The 21,059-nt window shown below is 35.5% G+C and overlaps 1 protein-coding gene across 6 annotated transcripts in view; it reads left to right on the top strand.

Annotated features, from left to right (window-relative positions):
* The first annotated feature begins 338 nt into the window (after positions 1-338).
* Positions 339-21,059, top strand: part of LOC128665909 (3-galactosyl-N-acetylglucosaminide 4-alpha-L-fucosyltransferase FUT3-like) — a 139,777-nt gene continuing 119,056 nt past the window's right edge. For 4 of the 6 annotated variants that reach the window (XM_053720162.1, XM_053720165.1, XM_053720164.1 and 1 more), the window contains exon 1: positions 1,979-2,140. The gene's annotated coding sequence lies outside the window, so the exon portion shown is untranslated. Of the gene's footprint in view, positions 449-1,978; positions 2,141-21,059 lie in introns of those variants that run through there. The other 2 variants (XM_053720167.1, XM_053720163.1) reach the window with 2 other exon arrangements.

Below are 21,059 nucleotides of genomic sequence, written 5' to 3'. Positions count from 1 at the left end.
GGGCTTAATTGTTTTATTTAAGTGGCAGCAATTTTAGGGGCAGCAGATTAGGGGTTAATAACATTATGTAGGTTGCGACGAGTACGTCAAAACACTGCTTGTATTCGGGTGAGGTATGGAGCTCAACGCAACCATATCGCCTGCGCAAGCCGGGTTTTACAAAACCTCTAATAGCAGCGCTATAGGGAGGTTGAATACTGCTGCATTTATGGCGGTCATTAATTTCCCTATGGCGCTCAAAACTCGTAATCTATCTGAATATCTATTATGACTTCTCTTTCTGTATGTATGCCAAATTGTTGGTATGTTTGAGAAAATTCTGACGATTGCATCAACTAGAATAACCTACAATTTACAGATATTTCTTACGATCAAGCATTTTATTTTGTCAGAGGGTTGATGTGAGAAGACTTTGAAAGAAAGCCATTTCTGAGGAGATAAAGAAAAGGTGAGATTTTTTATATATTTGTGTGTAAGAAGATAATTGCCTTTATGACAAAATATTAGAATATTTCCATTGAAATAGTATTATCCTAACAAAATGACACATAAAATATTGTAAATTCTTATTCGATATTTGCTATCAACATTATGACGTTGTTACAGTGTTTAATTAGGTACGGCACAATGTGTAATATTTTTATATTAATTGGTTTATTTTTATTGGGGTAAATTTATGATAGTGAGCGGACATTATACGAAGTAGCGTATCATGTCCGCTGCACATCAATAAATCCCGAAAGCATTTATCATTGCAATGCCGCCCCCTGCAGATTTGCGCCGCTAGCAGGGGGTATTAATCAACCCGATCGTATTCTTTAGACCGCTGTTTCATAACTTCCGTTTCCCGCTAGAGCCTGCAGGCTCGCCGGAAACAAGGGGCATCATGCTCCCTATGGAACTTGATAAATCGGCCCCATTAAACTCTACAGGCATTTGCATTGATGATTTGGTGATACGAAAGCAGTATATTGAAAATGAAGGGTGATTTTCCAGCAACATGTAAATATTCAGTTGTTTGCATACACAATTATTAACCTCAAGATAAAAACAAAACAAAATTAAATTGTATTTCAAAATGGTATTTACAAGAACATAAAGAAAATATTATTAATATTTTCTTATTGTGATGTGTTAAAAATTCTAATCCAGTTTTGTGCTTGGTGCAGTACAGTTTAAATCTGTGATAATCATTTGAAGAATCGCTGTCAGTAAGACACTGTAATATTTAGTGGTATTAATCTAGCAGAACATATTCCATTACAGTCAAAATGTGCAGTCATAATTTAAGGTCAAACTAAATCCCCATTTTAATACTGATTGTTCAGAAGATTGTAATGCTATATTGTAATAGAAATGTTGCTCATATGTGAAATTTCAGTTGTTTATAACTACAGACTTAAAGACAAATTTACAATAAAAAAATGACTAAACAATGTTATATAACACAAACTGTGCAATATTCTGAGGTTGTTATATTTGAAAAGAAATTGAAATATTGAAAATAAGATTTTATTTTTTTTATTAAATTTCCACATTTTCTTTAAAGACATATTTTTATTATTGTTTTATGCTAATTTATATATGAGGAATATAACCAGGAAGAACCTACACAACAAAAGGCAAAATTAACTACCAGTTACACTTCTTGTGCTTTATACATTTTGTTGACATTTTATTATGAAGGGATAAAGTTAAAATAAACGAAAATAAAGTTAGAAAAAAAATAACTAATTGACAAGCTTATACAGGGCAAAAGAACTACAGTTATATAATATACTTTACGCTTTCCATATGAAAAATATAATATAACAATACTAAGAAGTTATTATGAATGGTCTCAAAACCAGTAATTAAGTTCAGAGAGAAAACAATACATGACGTCAGAAAATTTCCCCTGTAGCTACAATTGTAACAATACTTATCTTATCGTGCTCTGGAGGGCGTGCTAACCTGTTGTTCTTCATGCCAGAGCCACAGCCCCTCTAACAGCAGAGTTACCACTCTCAGTTCTGAGGCGCTAATTAGGTGTTACATATTCTGTCTATTGACAGTTAGAATATGCAAGCATTTTATTTTGTCAGAGGGTTGATGTGAGAAGACTTTGAAAGAAAGCCATTTCTGAGGAGATAAAGATAAGGTGAGAATGTTTATATATTTGTGTGTAAGAAGATATTTGCCTTTATGACAAAATATTAGAATATTACCATTGAAATAGTATTATCCTAACAAAATGACACATACAATATTGTAAATTCTTATTAGATATTTGCTATCAACAATATGACGTTGTTACAGTGTTTAATTAGGTACGGCACAATGTGTAATATTTTTATATTAATTGGTGTATTTTTATTGGAAACTAATATATTAAGAAAACTCTACAGGCATTTGCATTGATGATTTGCTTGGTGATACAAAAGCAGTGTATTGAAAATGAAGGGCGTTTTTTCAGCAACATGTAAATATTCCGTTGTTGGTATAAACAATTAATAAAAAAATAAAACAAAATTAAATTGTATTTACAAGAACATATAGAAAATATTATTAATATGTTCTTATTGTTATGTGTTAAAAATTCTAATCCAGTTTTGTGCTTTGTGCAGTGCAGTTTAAATCTGTGATAATCATTTGAAGAATCGTTGTCAGTAAGACACTGCACTCTTTAGTGGTATTAACCTAGCAGAACATATTCCATTACAGTCAAAATGTGCAGTCATAATTTAAGGTCAAACTAAATTCCCATTTTAATACTGATTGTTCAGAAGATTGTAATGCTATATTGTAATAGAAATGTTGCTCAAATGTGAAATTTCAGTTGTTTATTATAACTACAAACTTAAAGTCAAATTTACAATAAAAAAATGACTAAGCAATGTAATATTTTTAAAGAGATAACATAAACTTTTAAATACTCTGGGGTTGTTATATATGAAAATAAATTGAAATATTGAAAATAAGTTGTTGTTTTTTTTAATTTAAATTTCCACATTTTCTTGAAAGGCTTATATTTTTATTGTTGGTTTATGCTAATTTATATATGATGAATATGACCAGGAAGAACCTGCACAACAAAAGGCAAAATATACTACCAGTTACAGTTCTTGTGCTTTATACATTTTGTTGACATTTTATTATGAAGGGATAAAGTTATATAAATATTATCTGAGGTCCCTGGTAATCAAATTTAAAGGGACAAAACACTGTAAAATTGTTTTCCTATTAATGTATTTAATGACTTGTTAAACCAGCTGCAGAGTATAAAATGTATGAGAATTTGTATTTTCAGGTTTATTTGTGAATATGAATTAGCTGGTTTTGTGATTTTAAACCACAGCCTATTACAATGGGTTGAGCTTCCAGCTAATATCAGATCTCATTATGTTATCACTATTATGTACACAAACTTGCTTCCTTATCTTATATTTGTTTGTAAACCAAAGCTCAATACTTAGAAAGAACAATGGAAAATTAACATTGTATTACTTAAACTATCCTGCAACCCACCGAGAGCGTAATTTCTTCTGCTGGCTGTGTTTAGATAGTCTATCAATAGCATTATACGCCAGTATCAAAACTTTCAGTATAGGTTGTGATACCACAGGCTAAATCAACTATTTCATATGCCAAAATAGGGGTAAAGGACAAACTTGTGAACAATTTAATACACTACAGCAGGTAAAATGGATCATTGGGGACAATTTAAAGGGGAGACATGTTTTGGCTGAACTGTCCCTTTCAGTAACTTCCTACTAAGAGATAATACTGGCTAATAAGTTCTATAGAAAAAAATAAGTAATTGACAAGGTTATACAGGGCTATAGCAAAAGAAAAACAGTTATATATCATACTGTATGCTTTCTATATGAAAAATATAAAATAACAATACTATGAAGATATTATGAATGATCTCAAAACAAGTAATCAAGTTTAGAGAGAAAACAATACAGTCAGTAAAGTTCACCTGTAGCTACAATACTAACAATACTACCGTGCTCTGGAGAGCGTGCTAACCCGTTATTCCTTATGCCAGAGCCCCAGCCCCTCTAACAGCAGAGTTAACACTCTCAGTTCTGAGGCGCTTAGCATCCCATTAGCGTGGCCAGGACTCTAGCAAGAAGAGGAGCGGGTTTAGCGCACTCTCCTGAACATGTTAAGGTAAGAATTAACCTCTTTTAAAAAATGTAAGGAAACAAATGTATACTGACGATTTTTAATTTCCTTTGGTTCATTTATTCAGATTTTCATTTCGTTAAATTAAATCCGATTTTCATCACAAATGTATATTGACGGCAAAACAAATGGACATCTCTAGTTATGGATCTTTAAGTGTGTGATTGTGAAAAGTTAAAGGAACATATAACACTTTGAGCTTTGTAAAACATTTATTATGCATAGTAAAACAACTTTGCAATACACTTTATTATATACATATTACATTTTACTTGTAATTTAGCGCTAACATCTTTTTTACAATTCTGAGAACCAGACATGCCCACCGCAGACTTCACAAATCTAACCCTGCTACAAATCTGTCAATAAATGGCCTATATACATACACTAAAGTAAACAATGGCAGAGATGGAAATTTTAAAAGAACAAACAGACAAAAGCCGCTTTTGTTCCAATCAGCCAATAGAATGCAAGCTCAATCCTATTTTTCAACCTTAATTCCGATTGGCTGATAGAATTCTATCAGCCAATCGGAATCTAAGGGACGCCATTTTGGATGACGTCATTTAAATGAACCTTCATTCCAGAAGAAGCTGTCAATTGAAGAGGATGCTCCACGCCCGATGTCTTGAAGATGGACCCGCTCCACATTGGAAGGATGAAGATAGAAGATGCTGTCTGGGTGAAGACTTCCGCCCGTCTGAAGGACCACTTCTGCCGGCTTCGTTGAGGACATCTTGCCGCTTGGATGAAGACTTCTCCCAGCTTCGATGAGGATGGATGTCGGCTCTTCAAAACTGTAAGTGGATCTTCAGGGGGTTAGTATTAGGCTTTTTAAGGGTGTATTGGGTGGGTTTTATTTTTAGATTAGGGGTTTGGGCCACAATAGAGCCAAATGCCCTTTTAAGGGCAATGCCCATCCAAATGCCATTTTCAGGGCAATGGGGAGCTTAGGTTTTTTTAGTTAGGGTTTTATTTTGGGGGTTAGTTGTGTGGGTTGTGGGTTTTACTGTTGGGGGGGTTGTTTGTCATTTTTTTTACAGGTAAAAGAGCTGATTTATTTGGGACAATGCCCAGAAAAAGGCAATTTTAAGGGCTATTGTTGTTTAGTTTAGGCTAGTTTTTTTTTATTTTGGGTGTGCTTTTTTATTTTGATAGGGCTATTAGATTAAGTGTAATTAGTTTAAAGATCTTGTAATTTGTTTTTTATTTTCTGTAAAAAATTTTTTTTTGTAATTTAGGTAATTGTATTTCATTTTTTTAATTGTATTTAATTTAGGTAATTTATTTAATTGAAGTGTAATGTTAGGTGTTAGTGTAACAGGTTAGGTTTTATTTTACAGGTAAATTTTATTTTATTTATTTATTTTATCTAGGTAGTTAGTAAATAGTTAATAACTATTTACTAACTAGTCTACCTAGTTAAAACAAATACAAACTTGCCTGTAAAATAAAAATAAACCCTATGCTAGATACAATGTAACTATTAGTTATATTGTAGCTAGCTTAGAATTTATTTTATATGTAAGTATTTAGCTTTAAATAGGAATTATTTAGGTAATGATAGTAGGTTTTATTTAGATTTATTTTAATTATATTTAAGTTAGGGGGTGTTAGGGTTAGGGTTAAACTTAGGTTTAAGGGTTAATAAATTTAATATAGTGGCGGCGACGTTAGGGATGGCAAATTAGGGGTTAATAAATGTAGATAGGTGGCGGCGACGTTAGGGAAGGCAGATTAGGGGTTAATAATATTTAACTAGTGTTTGCGATGCGGGAATGCGGTGGTTTAGGGGTTAATATGTTTATTATAGTGGCGTTGACGTTGGGAGTGGCAGATTAGGGGTTAATAAGTGTAGGTACGTTGCAGCTGTATTGGGGGCGGGAGATTAGGGGTTAATAAATATAATGTAGGTGTCGGCGATGTTGGGGGAAGCAGATTAGGGGGTTAATAATTGTAATGTTTGTGGCGGAGATGTCCAGAGTGGCAGATTAGGGGTTAATAAGTATAATGCAGGTGTCGGCGATGTCGGGGATGGCATATTAAGGGTTAATAAGTGTAATATTAGGGGTGTTTAGACACGGGGTTCATGTTAGGGTGTTAGGTGTAAACATAAATTTTGTTTCCCAATAGGAATCAATGGGGCTGCGTTACTGAGCTTTACGCTGCTTTTTTGCAGGTTTTAGGCTTTTTTTCAGCTGGCTCTTCCCATTGATGTCTATGGGGAAATCGTGCACAAGCACGTAAAACCAGCTCACCGCTGACTTAAGCAGTGCTGGTATTGGAGTGCGGCATGGAGCACAATTTTGCTCTACGCTCACTTCTTGCCTGTTAACGCCGGGTTTAGAAAAACCTGTAATACCAGCGCTGTAGGAAAGTGAGCGGTGACAATAACGTGCAAGTTAGCACCGCACCCCTCATAACTCAAAACTCGTAATCTAGCTGAAAGAAAGGCCAAAGGCAAAAATATCAAAATTAAATGAAGATTGTCAAGAACAAAGAAGTGTGACCTTACAAACATGCATTTAGCTATGGGGCAGGGATTGTAGTATTTCAAAGCACTTTCCTTCTGCAAACCTGAATGTTTGCTGTGCACCCTTTGATGACAGTAATGTCAAAGTTAAACTTTCATGATTCAGATAGACCACAAATCTTCTTCTAACACCATATTTGCTATGATCTCTTTGTTGAAGAGCAGGTTATAGAAGAGGAATGCACTACTGCTAGCTGAAAACATCTGGTAAGCCAATGACAAGAAGCATATATGTGCAGCTACCAATCAGCTAGCTTTCAGCAGTGCATAGCTGCTCATGTGGCTACTTATGAATGGTCTTCAACAAAGGATACCAAACAAATGAAGCAAATTGTATAATAGAAGTAAATAAGAAAGCTGTTTCCAATGGGATGCTCTAAATGAATATTGGAAGTTTTTTTTTTTTTTTTTTTAATATTTTTTATTGAAGTCGTAAATAAATACAGAATATAGGGTATGCCCCAAAACATTTACAAGACAATGTATACACAACATAGTTTAGAGAGTATTGCATTCTAGCATCTCAAATATTACCAGAGAATGTGGGCTATCACATGGAAAGACTTCAGTTTTGTATTAGAGTGTCATAAACGTGATACAAGCAAAAAAGATCCTCTCCTAGCTGTGTACAAAAAATAGAGTAGGGTATCTATTCAAATAAGGGTGAGACTAGGGAGGAGGTAACTATATATTTATGGGGGAGGGGGATGCAGTGGGCAAGAGCCGCTCAAAATGTAATAAAGGCAATGGGGCAAGAGCCAGCCAATATTTACAGTGTGAGCTAAACAATAGTAGTTAGTTTATATACCAATAGTGTGCGTGTGGGAGCTTGATATTATTGGTAGTGGCAGAAACACATCTGAGCAGACAATTAGGGAAATGGTAGGAACATAGAGCATAGTCACAAATTATAGTTGAGTTCCACCTGGTAGAAGTGATAATCTGGATCACAGTATCATAGCAAGCTACGTGATAATACGTATATGAGGGAACAAGACTATTAAGAAGTAACTATAAACCATTTGGCTTTTCCTGAACAACTCTCTAAGTACTTCCACGTATGAGAACATTTGAGTGAACAGAGATATAGGGTGGTAATGTTAACTATAAGTAAATGTGAACTATTATAGACTGTCTTATAAAAGTTAACGACTCCTGGTATATGGGGATCACAGCACTTCACTCAGAGTAACAGCTTTGTACAACTTAAAGCTAAAATTAGTATTGAGTAGTTAATATATGGAAGTTAGATATACAAGCTAATTAAAGGCAAACATATATTGACATTGAGGCCTATTATATCTGGGCTAGCTCTATGAAGGAAAGATTATAATATATAAACATAGTAAAAACAAACATAAGATAATGTGATGCGAAACCCATGGGGCACTAAAAAGACATAGCATAGAAATGGAGAGATATAACAAACCCTGCGTAGATAAAATAGTATTGATATAATTTACGCAGCAGACCGCATTATACTTATTCAAACCAATTTCTAATCACTATGCTAGATGAGAGTGAAGTGTAAAGAAAACATTAACAGCAGCCAGTGTTATAGGTAAAAGTGCCTTATAGAAGGGAGAACTATGTACTAGTATACATACCACATCAAGGTATACAATAATTTGTAAATATTTAGCTTCAGAAAGTGGGAGTATTGAGAGTACTTAACTTCAAGAAGATGGGCTATACAACTGGGTATGAGGCTGATCTGCCACTGGAGTCAGCCTCACTGCTTAAAATATTAAATACTAAATACAGGCTGCTAGGTAAAATCTGAGTACATAGGGCAAAAATTTCAACCAGCTCATTGTTAATATCAACAGCTGTGAGTTATATGCACAAACATAAGATCGCCTGAGGAAATGAATACTAAGTGCTATGAAATCCTCTGGAGTCTGTCTACATAAGAGAGATAGGGGGAAATAACTAGGTATACATATAACTAGAGGCAAAGAGGACATCCACACAACTATACATCTCTAATACGGTGTACACTGTCAGCTACTGTATATACATCTTAACTGAAGTCTCCAATTTATCCGACATGCCGAGCCGTGTCCTCCCAGTTGACATAGCCCAACAGTGTCTACTAGACCATGCAGTGAGAATATAACATGAAATAGGCGCTGTATATGCTTGCGTACAAGTGAGTTCAAATGTAAGTGTTATAATAAATATAAAAGACTCATATATTATCAGAAACTATACCATCATTACAGTAAACCGTACATAGCTCTCTGAAAGTATCAAGGCTTACTGGTATATAGCTAAATGTATTGTTATAGACATAGCCAATACAGTCAAGCAAGATATTCTGCTATGTGGAATCTCATATAGCCAAGTATCACCTAACATGTATATAAGGATATGTCCCTATTAGGGATTTAACTGTGGAGTAAAGTATTATTCACATATTTATAGTAAGCTATAGCAACAGCGCGTGCCATACATAACAGGGGGAAAAACATTAAGACATGCATCAGAGTAATCCTGTAAACAGAGCTGTTCAGGGTAGTTCTTGTTTGAAATCTGTTCATAAACAACTGTAGGTAGATTGATGTACATTGCGAACAAAAGAGCCATCTGGTTCCTGCTTGTCAAAATAACTCTGAAAGACCGTCCCAACAATGCAAATAGCATGTGTCCCATATGTTTCCAATCAGGAATAGCATGTCCTGCCACAGATGAGGAAAGATTGGGCGCTCACGATGGCAGTGCTACGCACTCAAATTTACCCCACTCCAGCTCTAAGTTTGAGCGACATACCAGGTATTAGGGAGAATTGCCATGCGTCAATATATCCTCGAGCAAGGACCCTCAGATTTAGTAGTATGCCAACAACTAAGACCTCATCGAATGTTTCTCCCAGGCTCTTGCATACATATAGACTCTTTGCTCGATCTGTTTCCAAAGTTCCGCCTTGTACGGCAGTAGCTTGAGTCTCGAGGGTGTTAGGTGCAAGAGTGGTTTTCACAATTAGGTAAGGAGGGGAAGAGGGCTGGTGATGTTGCCCAGTAACGATCTGAGTAGGTCTTTCTGTTCCCGATGTATCGGTAGAGATGCAGGGCAGATCAGCCTTGCATGGCTGTATCGGGTCACAACTTGTGGTTTCAGGGAGAGAGCTGGGTGAGCCCTCTCTGAGTAGCCTTTCTTGCAGTCGAATAGGAGAGTATTGAATAGGTAGTGAGTCTTCTGGCTGTGTTGCCGCGCTGGAGCCACTGCTGGAAAGATAGGAAACGCCATCTTTATTACGCATCTCTATGATGGCGGATCTCAAACTGTAAGACTGACTGTCAAATTTAGCAATCAGACCAGCCAGTAAATAAGAAAGGTGTCTATGGAACTCCTCCATCGTAAGGGCTATATAAGTGGTAGGCAAATAAGCTTCCAAAGTGCCAAAAATCAAGATTTTAGTAGACAAATTTCAGGAGCTCAGCGATAGTGCGTCTTGGTGCTTCATTAGCTAGCTCCGCCCCGGAAGTTTTATTTTGACTTTAAGTTCACAAGCAATTTGTAATAAACATTAAAACAATATTATCTGCCACTATAGTGGCTACCTTTTACTAAACAAGTTTAATACAGCATTTAATCACAGATATAGAAACAATGTACATTATTATAGAAATATAGAAATATACTATTGTATGGGGAAATATTTATATTGTCTTCAGCATGTAAGTATAGTTCTTAAGGAAAATATGTAGTGTATCAAATATATGTATAAGGTATTATACGATATTACAAAGCTGATTCTAGTTCTCTGACAGAAAATAGATATTATAGATGAGTTTTCTAATCAGTTTTGATTTGCTGCATGATTGTAAATATATTTTGAAAATACAAGTTTGTTAACATTGATTTAAAGGGATATGGTATATGACGAGGTGTTTTATCTTTATACCAGTGATGTGCGGTGAGGTCAGAGGCTAGTGAGGCACTTTCTATGATATGCCCGAGAAACACATATATGAACCCGATAGAGGCAGCTTAAATTTATTATTAAATTGGCAGGTTGCAGGTCCAATTTACTGCTATTATTAATTTTGCTTCATTCTCTTGGTATCCTTTGTTGAATGATATGCAGCAATAGAAACATAGAATCATAGAATTTGACGGTAGATAAGAACCAAAAAGGCACATCAAGTCTACCCATATTACATGTTACTTTTTCCTTAGGATAGCCTTATGCATGTCCCAGGCATTTTTAAATTCCTTTACAGTCTTTGTATTTACCACCTCAAATGAAAGTTTATTCCATTAATCCACCACCCTTTCTGTAAAAAAATGCTTCCTCAAATTTCTCCTGAATCTACTACCCTCTAACTTTAGATTGTGACCCTTTGTTTTGGCATTTATTTTTTGTGAAAAAAGCTTTCAGCTTCTATTTTATTAAGTCCCTTCATATATTTGAAGGTTTCTATCATGTCACCTCTTTCCCTTCTATCCTCTAAACTATACATATTTAGATCATAGAGTCTTTCTTTGTACGTTTTATATTTTAGACCATGTACCATTTTAGTAGCCCACCTTTGGACAGCTTCTAGTTTATTAATATCTTTCTGAAGAAATGGTCTCCAGAACTGTACACAGTATTCCATATTTGGTCTAACTAATGATCTGTAAAGTGGCATAAGAACCTTGCTATTTCTGCTACTAAAACCTCTTCCAATGCAACCAAGCATTTGACTGGCCTTGCTGGTTGCACTGCGGCATTGTGTACCAAATTTTAAATCATCTGAAATAATAATTCCCAAATCCCTTTCTTCTTTAATTACCGTCAGTAATGTACCAAAAAATGTAAGGAAACAAATGTATACTGACGATTTTTAATTTCCTTTGGTTCATTTATTCAGATTTTCATTTTGTTAAATTAAATCCGATTTTCATCACAATTGTATATTGACGGCAAAACAAATGGACATCTCTAGTTATGGATCTTTAAGTGTGTGATTGTGAAAAGTTAAAGGAACATATAACACTTTGAGCTTTGTAAAACATTTATTATACATAGTAAAACAACTTTGCAATACACTTTATTATATACATATTACATTTTACTTGTAATTTAGTGCTAACATCTTTTTTTTTTCTTTTTTTTTTTTTAATTATTTTATTGATGAAACAGCAGAATAAAAATACAAAAATAGGATACTCACATGTATCCAGTTCAATATAACAATGTTTAAATATACATTATGGGTTCCAAAAGAGCATAAGAAAAAAGAAAAAAAGAAAAAAAAGAAAAGAGAGTTAATTTTACTCAACAAGGTAGCATGGGTGACCGTTATTTTACTTCTTAATATGGATTGATAGTTTCAAAGAAAACCAGTTGACAAAGAAAGAAAGAAAAAAAAAAAAGAAAAAAAGGAGGGGGTTTCCATACATCTCCTCCCCCCCCCACCTACCCCCTCCTCTCCACCCCCCATCCACTCCGAGCTGGTGAAATCTCCCACTCAGGGCCCTTCACTATAACTGAATGTTAATAATTTGTTCTATATTTGCAATAAAGTCTTTACCCTGACTTAAGACAAGATCTTTCCATTCCTTTAATTATGAATTGTCTTTCTTCCTTTCTAGCCTATAATCATGGGCTGCTATTATTGCCATATCAATAAGAAGCTTTTTTGCTTCCTTAATCGTAGGTACCCGGGGTTTAGACCAATTACTAAAAAGAAGCTTTCTGAGATTCAGTATCGCTAATTGAATAAATCTCTTCTTATTCCCCCATAAGGGGCAGGGAGACAATAAAATTATAGAGTTTATTGAAAACGCTATTTTAATACTTGTCATTTGTGAAAGAAAATATGCTACCTTGTGCCAAAACTGATTAACCTTCGGGCAGTCCCAGAGTAAATGTCCCAAATCTGGATCATTTAAATGGCATTTAGTGCATAAGTTTTTAACCTTACTATTCCACTTGGCTACCCGCCGCGGGATAAGGTAATCTCTGTTAAAGATCCTCAATTGCGTTTCTCTCAAATAATTTGAGTTGGAAATGGAAAACGTTGTCCTTAGACTATTAATTAATTGCTCTGAGAGGTCCGGTAGACTTATTATTCTCTCCCAGTGGGACCTTGCTTGTTCTATATATTTATCTGTTTTTGCAGACCTTAAGATCTTATATATGGAGGACAAAGAACTTTTCTCCCTTTTTAAATAATCCATTAATGGATGATCTTGAAAGATCTGAGGAAATAAGTAAGATAGTTTACGAATATATTCTTTGGCTTGCATAAAATAAAACATTTGTTCTTTCTGTACTGTAGGAAAAATATTTTGGAATTCTGAAAAATTATAAAGTTTTCTAGACTTGAAATCATAAAAATCTGCAACCACAAGGGTTTTAATAGGTGACCATAAACTGAAAATATTGGCTAAGTTACCTAATGGAAAGTAGCGATTACCTTGAATAGGTAGCCATTTGGAGACTGCAGTAGAGTAACCACAAAACTTCATGGTATTTCTCCATGCTCCTAAGATATCTTTAAGTAAAGGGTGGTTGGCGATTGTCTTACCCAAGAACTTATTTGATGCGTGTAGTATAAAACCCATGGAGTGGGGGGCACAGATCTGTTCTTCTAGGTACTTATCTGATAATTTGAATGACTGGAAGAGCCAGTCTACTGGAAATTTTAATAAGGTTGATAAATTGTACCATTCCAAATTGGGTAGTGCTAACCCTCCTCCCAAATATGGTTGGTATAGTGAATCTAGTTTTATTCTTGGTTTCCTCCCACTCCACAGGAAATATCTCAATGCCTGATTAAAACACCATAGATCTATTTTTTTTATTAGGAGAGGAAGCATTCTACATGGATACAGAATTTTAGGAATTATAAACATTTTATAAAGATTAACTTTCCCCGATATTGAGACCGGCAGGGCTGCCCAACTTCTCAATTTTATCATAGTTTCGCGAAGAACCGTGGAAATATTATCTCGGTACCAGTCGTCAGGATTGAAAGAAAGTTTCAAACCCAGGTATTCCAATACCTTGGATTCAATAAATTCATAAGTCTGATGTTTGTGACATTTATTCAACCAGATTACCTTTGATTTTGCCAGGTTGGTTTTATAACCAGATACATTACCATAGCCCTTCAAAAGATCTAGGACTGAACTAATCGTATCTTTTGGATTGCTAACATACAAAAGTAAATCATCAGCAAATAAAGATACCTTTAGTACTTCTTTACCAATATTAATTCCTATAGGAAGTTCCCTCAACTTAATTACCAATGGCTCCAAGACTAGGTTAAATAGCAAGGGGGGAAAGTGGGCACCCCTGTCACGTGCCTCTTGAAAGTGTGAAGGGTTGGGTTAATTTATTGTTGATAATAATTGATGCCTTTGCATCCAAATAGATATTTCTAATAAAGGTACAGAACTTTTCCCCAAAACCATATCTGGCCATAACTTTAAACATAAATGGCCATTCCACTCTGTCCAAGGCCTTCTCTGCATCCAGAGATCGCAGGAAGGCCTCCGGCAGAGCAGATCCGCCCATACTATACTGAGAGATAACATGAAGTATTTTCCTCACATTTTTCTTGGATGATGTTCCGCTCACAAATCCCACCTGATCCTCATGTATGATTTTAGGTGCGATAAGCTTCAGTCTTTCTGCCAAGATTTTTATTAAAATCTTGTAATCAAGATTAAGCAGGGATATCGGTGTATAAGCTGGAAAATCCAAAGGATCTTTATTAGGTTTAGGGCTTAATACAATATTTGCCCTTTTGAAGTTTTCCGAAATCTTGATATTTTCTTCAAAGTAACCTTTATATAGGTCTCTTAAAACTGAAGTAATTTTTTCTAACAGTATTATATAAAACTCTAAGGGTAAATTGCCTGGGCCTGGTGTCTTACCTCTAGCTAAAGATTTAATAACCCCTATTATCTCTTGATCAAGTATAGGTTTTTCCATAGCTTCCAGATCTGGTCCCGATACCTTTGGCACCTTTGAAGACTCTAGAAATCGATCAATCTCCTCAACTTGAGGATGTTGTGATGCATAAAGGTCTGTAAAGAAATTACAAAATAGTAAAGCGATTTGCTCCTGATCAGAAGAGATACCATTATCCTTTTTAATCACCACAATAGATTTTCTTTGAGTTTGTGTCTTGAAAATAGAGGCTAAAAGCTTTCCTGCTTTATTACCATATCTTTTAAATTTAGCTGCTTTAATATGCATTGTTTCCTGGGTTTGCTCTAATAAAAAAATGATCTCTTTGCTTTTTATCAGATAAATAAATTTCTCTATTTACTAAAGTTGGATTCTTTATATAGATAGCATAGGCCTCTTTAAGTCTATTTGATAAATCCTGTTTAGTGATTTGGTTTTTTTTTTTAATCTGGCCATATATGATATTATTTCTGCTTTTAAATATACTTTAGCCATTTCCCAAAAGATAGGAGTGTTGTCTCTGTAATGAGCATTAAAAGAACAATAATCTTCCCAGGCATTTACCAAGAAAGACCTAAATTTATCTGAGTTGACTAAGTAAACTGGAAAGAAGAAAGAATTAAACGTATATGATTTCTTAATTTGAATTTGTAATATTACAGGGGCATGATCAGAAAGAGTAATTTCCAGAATCTCACATTTGGAGACTGTAGGAGCCATATTCTCTGATATTAAATATAAATCTAATCTAGACATGGTACTATGGGACTTAGAATGGCATGTAAACTCCCGAAGATTGGGATTAATGTTCCTCCAGATGTCTATAAGATTAAGTGATTGAGAAAGTAAGCTAAAGATTTTTTCTTCATACTTAAGTTGAGACTTTGTATAGTTCTTTGTTTTTTTACTTAAACCCAGTCTGATTCTATCAATATTTGAATTTGGGGTTATGTTGAAATCCGCTGTTATAATTTTCTTATCTTTTGCGAATTTCAAGATATTCTTGAGTAGCCGAGTCCAGAATACTACATCTGGGCAATTAGGACCATACAGGTTGACTATTAGATAACTCTGGTTTTGAATCTTTATTCTAACCATGATGTATCTTGCCTCTCTATCTTTCACTACCTTAATAATCTCATGACCAAGATTTTTGTGGATCAAAATTATAACCCCTCTAGCTGCTTTCCTATATGAGGAAAAGAAGGTTTGTGAGAAACCATGTACCTTAAATTTATTATGTTCAGCCTTGGAGAGGTGAGTCTCCTGTAGGCAGATTATGTCAAGAGCCTTTTTGCTTAAGAAATTTACCACGCTTTCCTTTTAATGGGGGAGTGGATCCCTCCCACATTCCAAGAAATCAACTTTATCTTCTAACTATTTTTTGGAGCAAGATTCAAAATGGTCTTTACCCCTAAATATAGAAATAGTGAATAGCTCGGAAGGGGACATCGGAGGGGTGGGGAAGGGACGCGAGGAGGGAGAAAGAAGAAAGAGAAAAAAAAAAAAAAAAAGAGAATATATACTTTTTAATTATCCGAATATCAATAAGATTCAATAGGGACCAAATATATACAATTATTAAAGAAACACCTTTACCTATTAAAAATAAACACAAAAATTAGTGATATGAAACAAGAAAAAAAAAATGGTGTTTGGTCCTTAAGCCATTTCTATCATAAAACGTAAATCTTTTAAATTCAGAGAAATGGAGCAATGTGCCTATACTTTCATCAATTAAACCTGTGATATATATTTCAAATTCTAAATTGTAATTCTCTTCGTGCGTATAAAAATCAATTATAGATATAAACATAAAATGAAAAAATAGTGTTTAAAACTTAACCCATTCCTATCAATAAGAAAAATTTGAATCAACTTCACAAAAGTGTAAAAATGCACCTATCTAACTAAAAAATACATACTCCTATCTATAATAGACACAACAATCAAGTGACAAGTACATAAAAATATTGTAAAGGAAAAATAATATTCAATTTTTAACCTATTCCTGTCAGTGCGGAACCTAATTGAATCCGATTCATAAAACTGGAATAGTACATACATATTCTTCTCCATTAAAATTATACTACAATCTTCAATTTCTAACATATGTAGATCTTGAGAAAAAAAAAAAAAAAATCCTTCACATCCTTCTCCTCTCTTTCCTCTCCTCCCCCGTCCAGAAAAAAAAGGGGGCGGGGAGGGGAGTGAGGGGGAAGACAAGAAGAGGAGAGAAAAAAAAAATATATGATAAAAAAAAAAAAAAATCCTTCACATTTTTCTCCCCTCTTTCCTCTCCTCCCCCGCCCAGAAAAAGGGGGGGGGGCGGGGGTAGGAGTGAGGGGGAAGACAAAAAGAGAAGAGAGAAGAAAAAAGAAAAAAGAAAAAAAAATTTTTTTTTGTAAAACTAAAAAAAAAAAATGTCAACAAATCAAGAACTCTCATTAATCTAAACTTATTATTTTGATTCATTACCTAAGAATTGTTGTGCATCTTCAGGGGTTTCAAACACAAAAAAATTTGACCCCGACTTAATTCTAAGTTTAGCCGGGTAAAGTAAAGAAAAAAATCTCTTTTCTTGCACTAATTGGGAGCAGATTGAAGAGAATTTTCTCCTTTTAAATGATGTCTCTGTTGAAAAGTCCTGGAATATTAGGATCCTAGCTCCATTAAACTGTAGGGGTTGTTGTTTCCTGAACGCTTGAATGAGTTCATTCTTTCCTTGGTAATTGAGGAACTTAGCAATTACTGGGAGCGGTTTCTTCATGCCTTGATCCGTACCCTCTTGCTCTCTGCCCAATCTATGCACTCTTTCCACAGTAAACAATGCTTTTTGTTGTTGTATAGCCATAAGATTTGGAAGCGTTTCCTCTACAAACTTATTTAGTTCCTGAGATTTCACTGTTTCAGGCAAACCAATTATTCGCAGGTTATTACGCCTCGCTCTATTCTCAATTTCTTCCATTTTGTTAGTAAGTATTTTATTCTGCGAGAGTACAGCTTCCAATTTTACACTCATTATATTTTGGGTGTCCTCTGAGTCTGAGATCCTTTGCTCTAGATGATTCATTCTCTCGTTTTGAGCTCTTATGTCCCCCATGATAGTATCCAGCCGTATATTTAGTTCTTCAATCTTGGGTATAATCAATGCAGATACTTGCATAGCAATTGTTGCGGCATCCAGGACTTCAGGTATTTTCTCTTCCACAGAAGATTTATTAGGAGAGATTATAGATTTATTAATTTTCTTATCTGCGGTTTTTAACTTGGGTGACATTTTTTGATGTAAGAGATATTTATCCATTAAATGGGATTGAGAAAATTAAAAATGTCTCCAGCCACAGTTATACACTTTGGACCCAAGACTTTTACTTCTTTAACTTAGGCAAATTAAAGCACCTGCCTTTAGGTGTCCTGTTATTCTATCATTTGTTTTATAGCGCTTTAAAGTTAGCATATACAGCCAGTGCAAGGTATAATAAGGAAACAGTTGGCCTTATAATTCCATTTCCCCCTCCGACTCCTTCTTAATAAAGTCAAATAAGATCTTGTGTGAGAGAAGGATTTTATATGAAGCGGGTTTTCAAATAATACTTATGTGTTTCAACAGTTATAAGAAACCACTATAACGTTAATACCCAATACTGGGGCCAATTACCTCACTCCTTGTGTCCATATCCTATGTAAACCTGCCATCCGGGGGTGAAAACCTCTTTGTGAGGTTAACTTGCAGTCCAAGTTCCACCTTCCACTCCAGCTCCTGGTCCCTGCACTTTAGGTCGGGGCTCCTACTCCCAGCACTCCCCTAGACCCTTCACGTGTTTGGTGATTGCAGCTTCTCTAAGGTGTACCACCTCCACTTTCTGCCTGGCGTTCTCAGGGGCACCTTTTGCTGGACCGGGCTAGTATTCCCGGTATCCAGCCACCAGTGCGCCTTCCTAGTTCAGGACTGGAGACACGGCCTGATATCCGCCGCTATTTCGTCTCCTTACTTCTTTAGGAACCTCGCCGGCATCCTTCCTCCGTGCGGCTCTACGCTTCACTTCGCCGCGCTGCGTGCTGACGTCACCTCACATGTCTTTCCCCCACCCAGCGTTGCTTACGGTCGCTGCCGCTAACATCTTTTTTTACAATTCTGAGAACCAGACATGCCCACTGCAGACTTCACAAATCTAACCCTGCTACAAATCTGTCAATAAATGGCCTATATACATACACAAAAGTAAACAATGGCAGAGATGGAAATTTTAAAAGAACAAACAGACAGAAGCCGCTTTTGTTCCAATCAGCCAATAGAATGCAAGCTCAATCCTATTTTTCAACCTTAATTCCGATTGGCTGATAGAATTCTATCAGCCAATCGGAATCTAAGGGACGCCATTTTGGATGACGTCATTTAAAGGAACCTTCATTCCAGAAGAAGCTGTCAATTGAAGAGGATGCTCCACGCCCGATGTCTTGAAGATGGACCCGCTCCACATTGGAAGGATGAAGATAGAAGATGCCGTCTGGGTGAAGACTTCTGCCCGTCTGAAGGACCACTTCTGCCGGCTTCGTTGAGGACATCTTGCCGCTTGGATGAAGACTTCTCCCAGCTTCGATGAGGATGGATGTCGGCTCTTCAAAACTGTAAGTGGATCTTCAGGGGGTTAGTGTTAGGCTTTTTAAGGGTGTATAGGGTGGGTTTTATTTTTAGATTAGGGGTTTGGGCCACAATAGAGCCAAATGCCCTTTTAAGGGCAATGCCTATCCAAATGCCCTTTTCAGGGCAATGGGGAGCTTAGGTTTTTTTTAGTTAGGGTTTTATTTTGGGGGTTGGTTGTGTGGGTTGTGGGTTTTACTGTTGGGGGGTTGTTTGTCATTTTTTTTACAGGTAAAAGAGCTGATTTATTTGGGGCAATGCCCAGAAAAAGGCCCTTTTAAGGGCTATTGTTGTTTAGTTTAGGCTAGTTTTTTTTTTATTTTGGGTGTGCTTTTTTATTTTGATAGGGCTATTAGATTAGGTGTAATTAGTTTAAAGATCTTGTAATTTGTTTTTTATTTTCTGTAATTTTTTTTTTTGTAATTTAGGTAATTGTATTTCATTTATTTAATTGTATTTAATTTAGGTAATTTATTTAATTGAAGTGTAATGTTAGGTGTTAGTGTAACAGGTTAGGTTTTATTTTACAGGTAAATTTTATTTTATTTATTTATTTTATCTAGGTAGTTAGTAAATAGTTAATAACTATTTACTAACTAGTCTACCTAGTTAAAACAAATACAAACTTGCCTGTAAAATAAAAATAAACCCTATGCTAGATACAATGTAACTATTAGTTATATTGTAGCTATATTAGAATTTATTTTATAGGTAAGTATTTAGTTTTAAATAGGAATTATTTAGGTAATGATAGTAGGTTTTATTTAGATTTATTTTAATTATATTAAAGTTAGGGGGTGTTAGGGTTAGGGTTAAACTTAGGTTTAAGGGTGAATAAATTTAATATAGTGGCGGCGACGTTAGGGATGGCAAATTAGGGGTTAATTAATGTAGATAGGTGGCGGCGACGTTAGGGAAGGCAGATTAGGGGTTAATAATATTTAACTAGTGTTTGTGATACGGGTGTGCAGTGGTTTAGGGGTTAATATGTTTATTATAATGGCGTTGACGTTGGGAGTGGCAGATTAGGGGTTAATAAGTGTAGGTACATTGCAACAATATTGGGGGCGGGAGATTAGGGGTTAATAAATATAATGTAGGTGTCGGCGATGTTGGGGGCAGCAGATTAGGGGGTTAATAATTGTAATGTTTGTGGCGGCGATGTCCAGAGTGGCAGATTAGGGGTTAATACGTATAATGCAGGTGTCGGAGATGTTGGGGATGGCATATTAAGGGTTAATAAGTGTAATATTAGGGGTGTTTAGACTCAGGGTTCATGTTAGGGTGTTAGGTGTAAACATAAATTTTGTTTCCCCATAGGAATCAATGGGGCTGCGTTACTGAGCTTTACGCTGCTTTTTTGCAGGTGTTAGGCTTTTTTTCAGCCGGGTCTTCCCATTGATGTCTATGGGGAAATCGTGCACAAGCACGTAAAACCAGCTCACCGCTGACTTAAGCAGCGCTGGTATTGGAGTGCGGTATGGAGCACAATTTTGCTCTACGCTCACTTCTTACCTGTTAACGCCGGGTTTAGAAAAACCTGTAATACCAGCGCTGTAGGAAAGTGAGCGGTGACAATAACGTGCAAGTTAGCACCGCACCCCTCATAACGCAAAACTCGAAATCTAGCCGAAAGAAAGGCCAAAGGCAAAAATATCAAAATGAAATGAAGATTGTCAAGAACAAAGTAGTGTGACCTTACAAACATGCATTTAGCTATGGGGCAGTGATTGTAGTATTTCAAAGCACTTTCCTTTTGCAAACCTGAATGTTTGCTGTGCACCCTTTGATGACAG

The sequence above is a fragment of the Bombina bombina genome, chromosome 7 (genome assembly GCF_027579735.1).
Source record: "Bombina bombina isolate aBomBom1 chromosome 7, aBomBom1.pri, whole genome shotgun sequence".
In the NCBI taxonomy this organism is placed as follows: Eukaryota; Metazoa; Chordata; class Amphibia; order Anura; family Bombinatoridae; genus Bombina; species Bombina bombina.
Note: the sequence above shows the minus strand (reverse complement) of the source record. Positions and strands in the feature narration are given on the sequence as shown.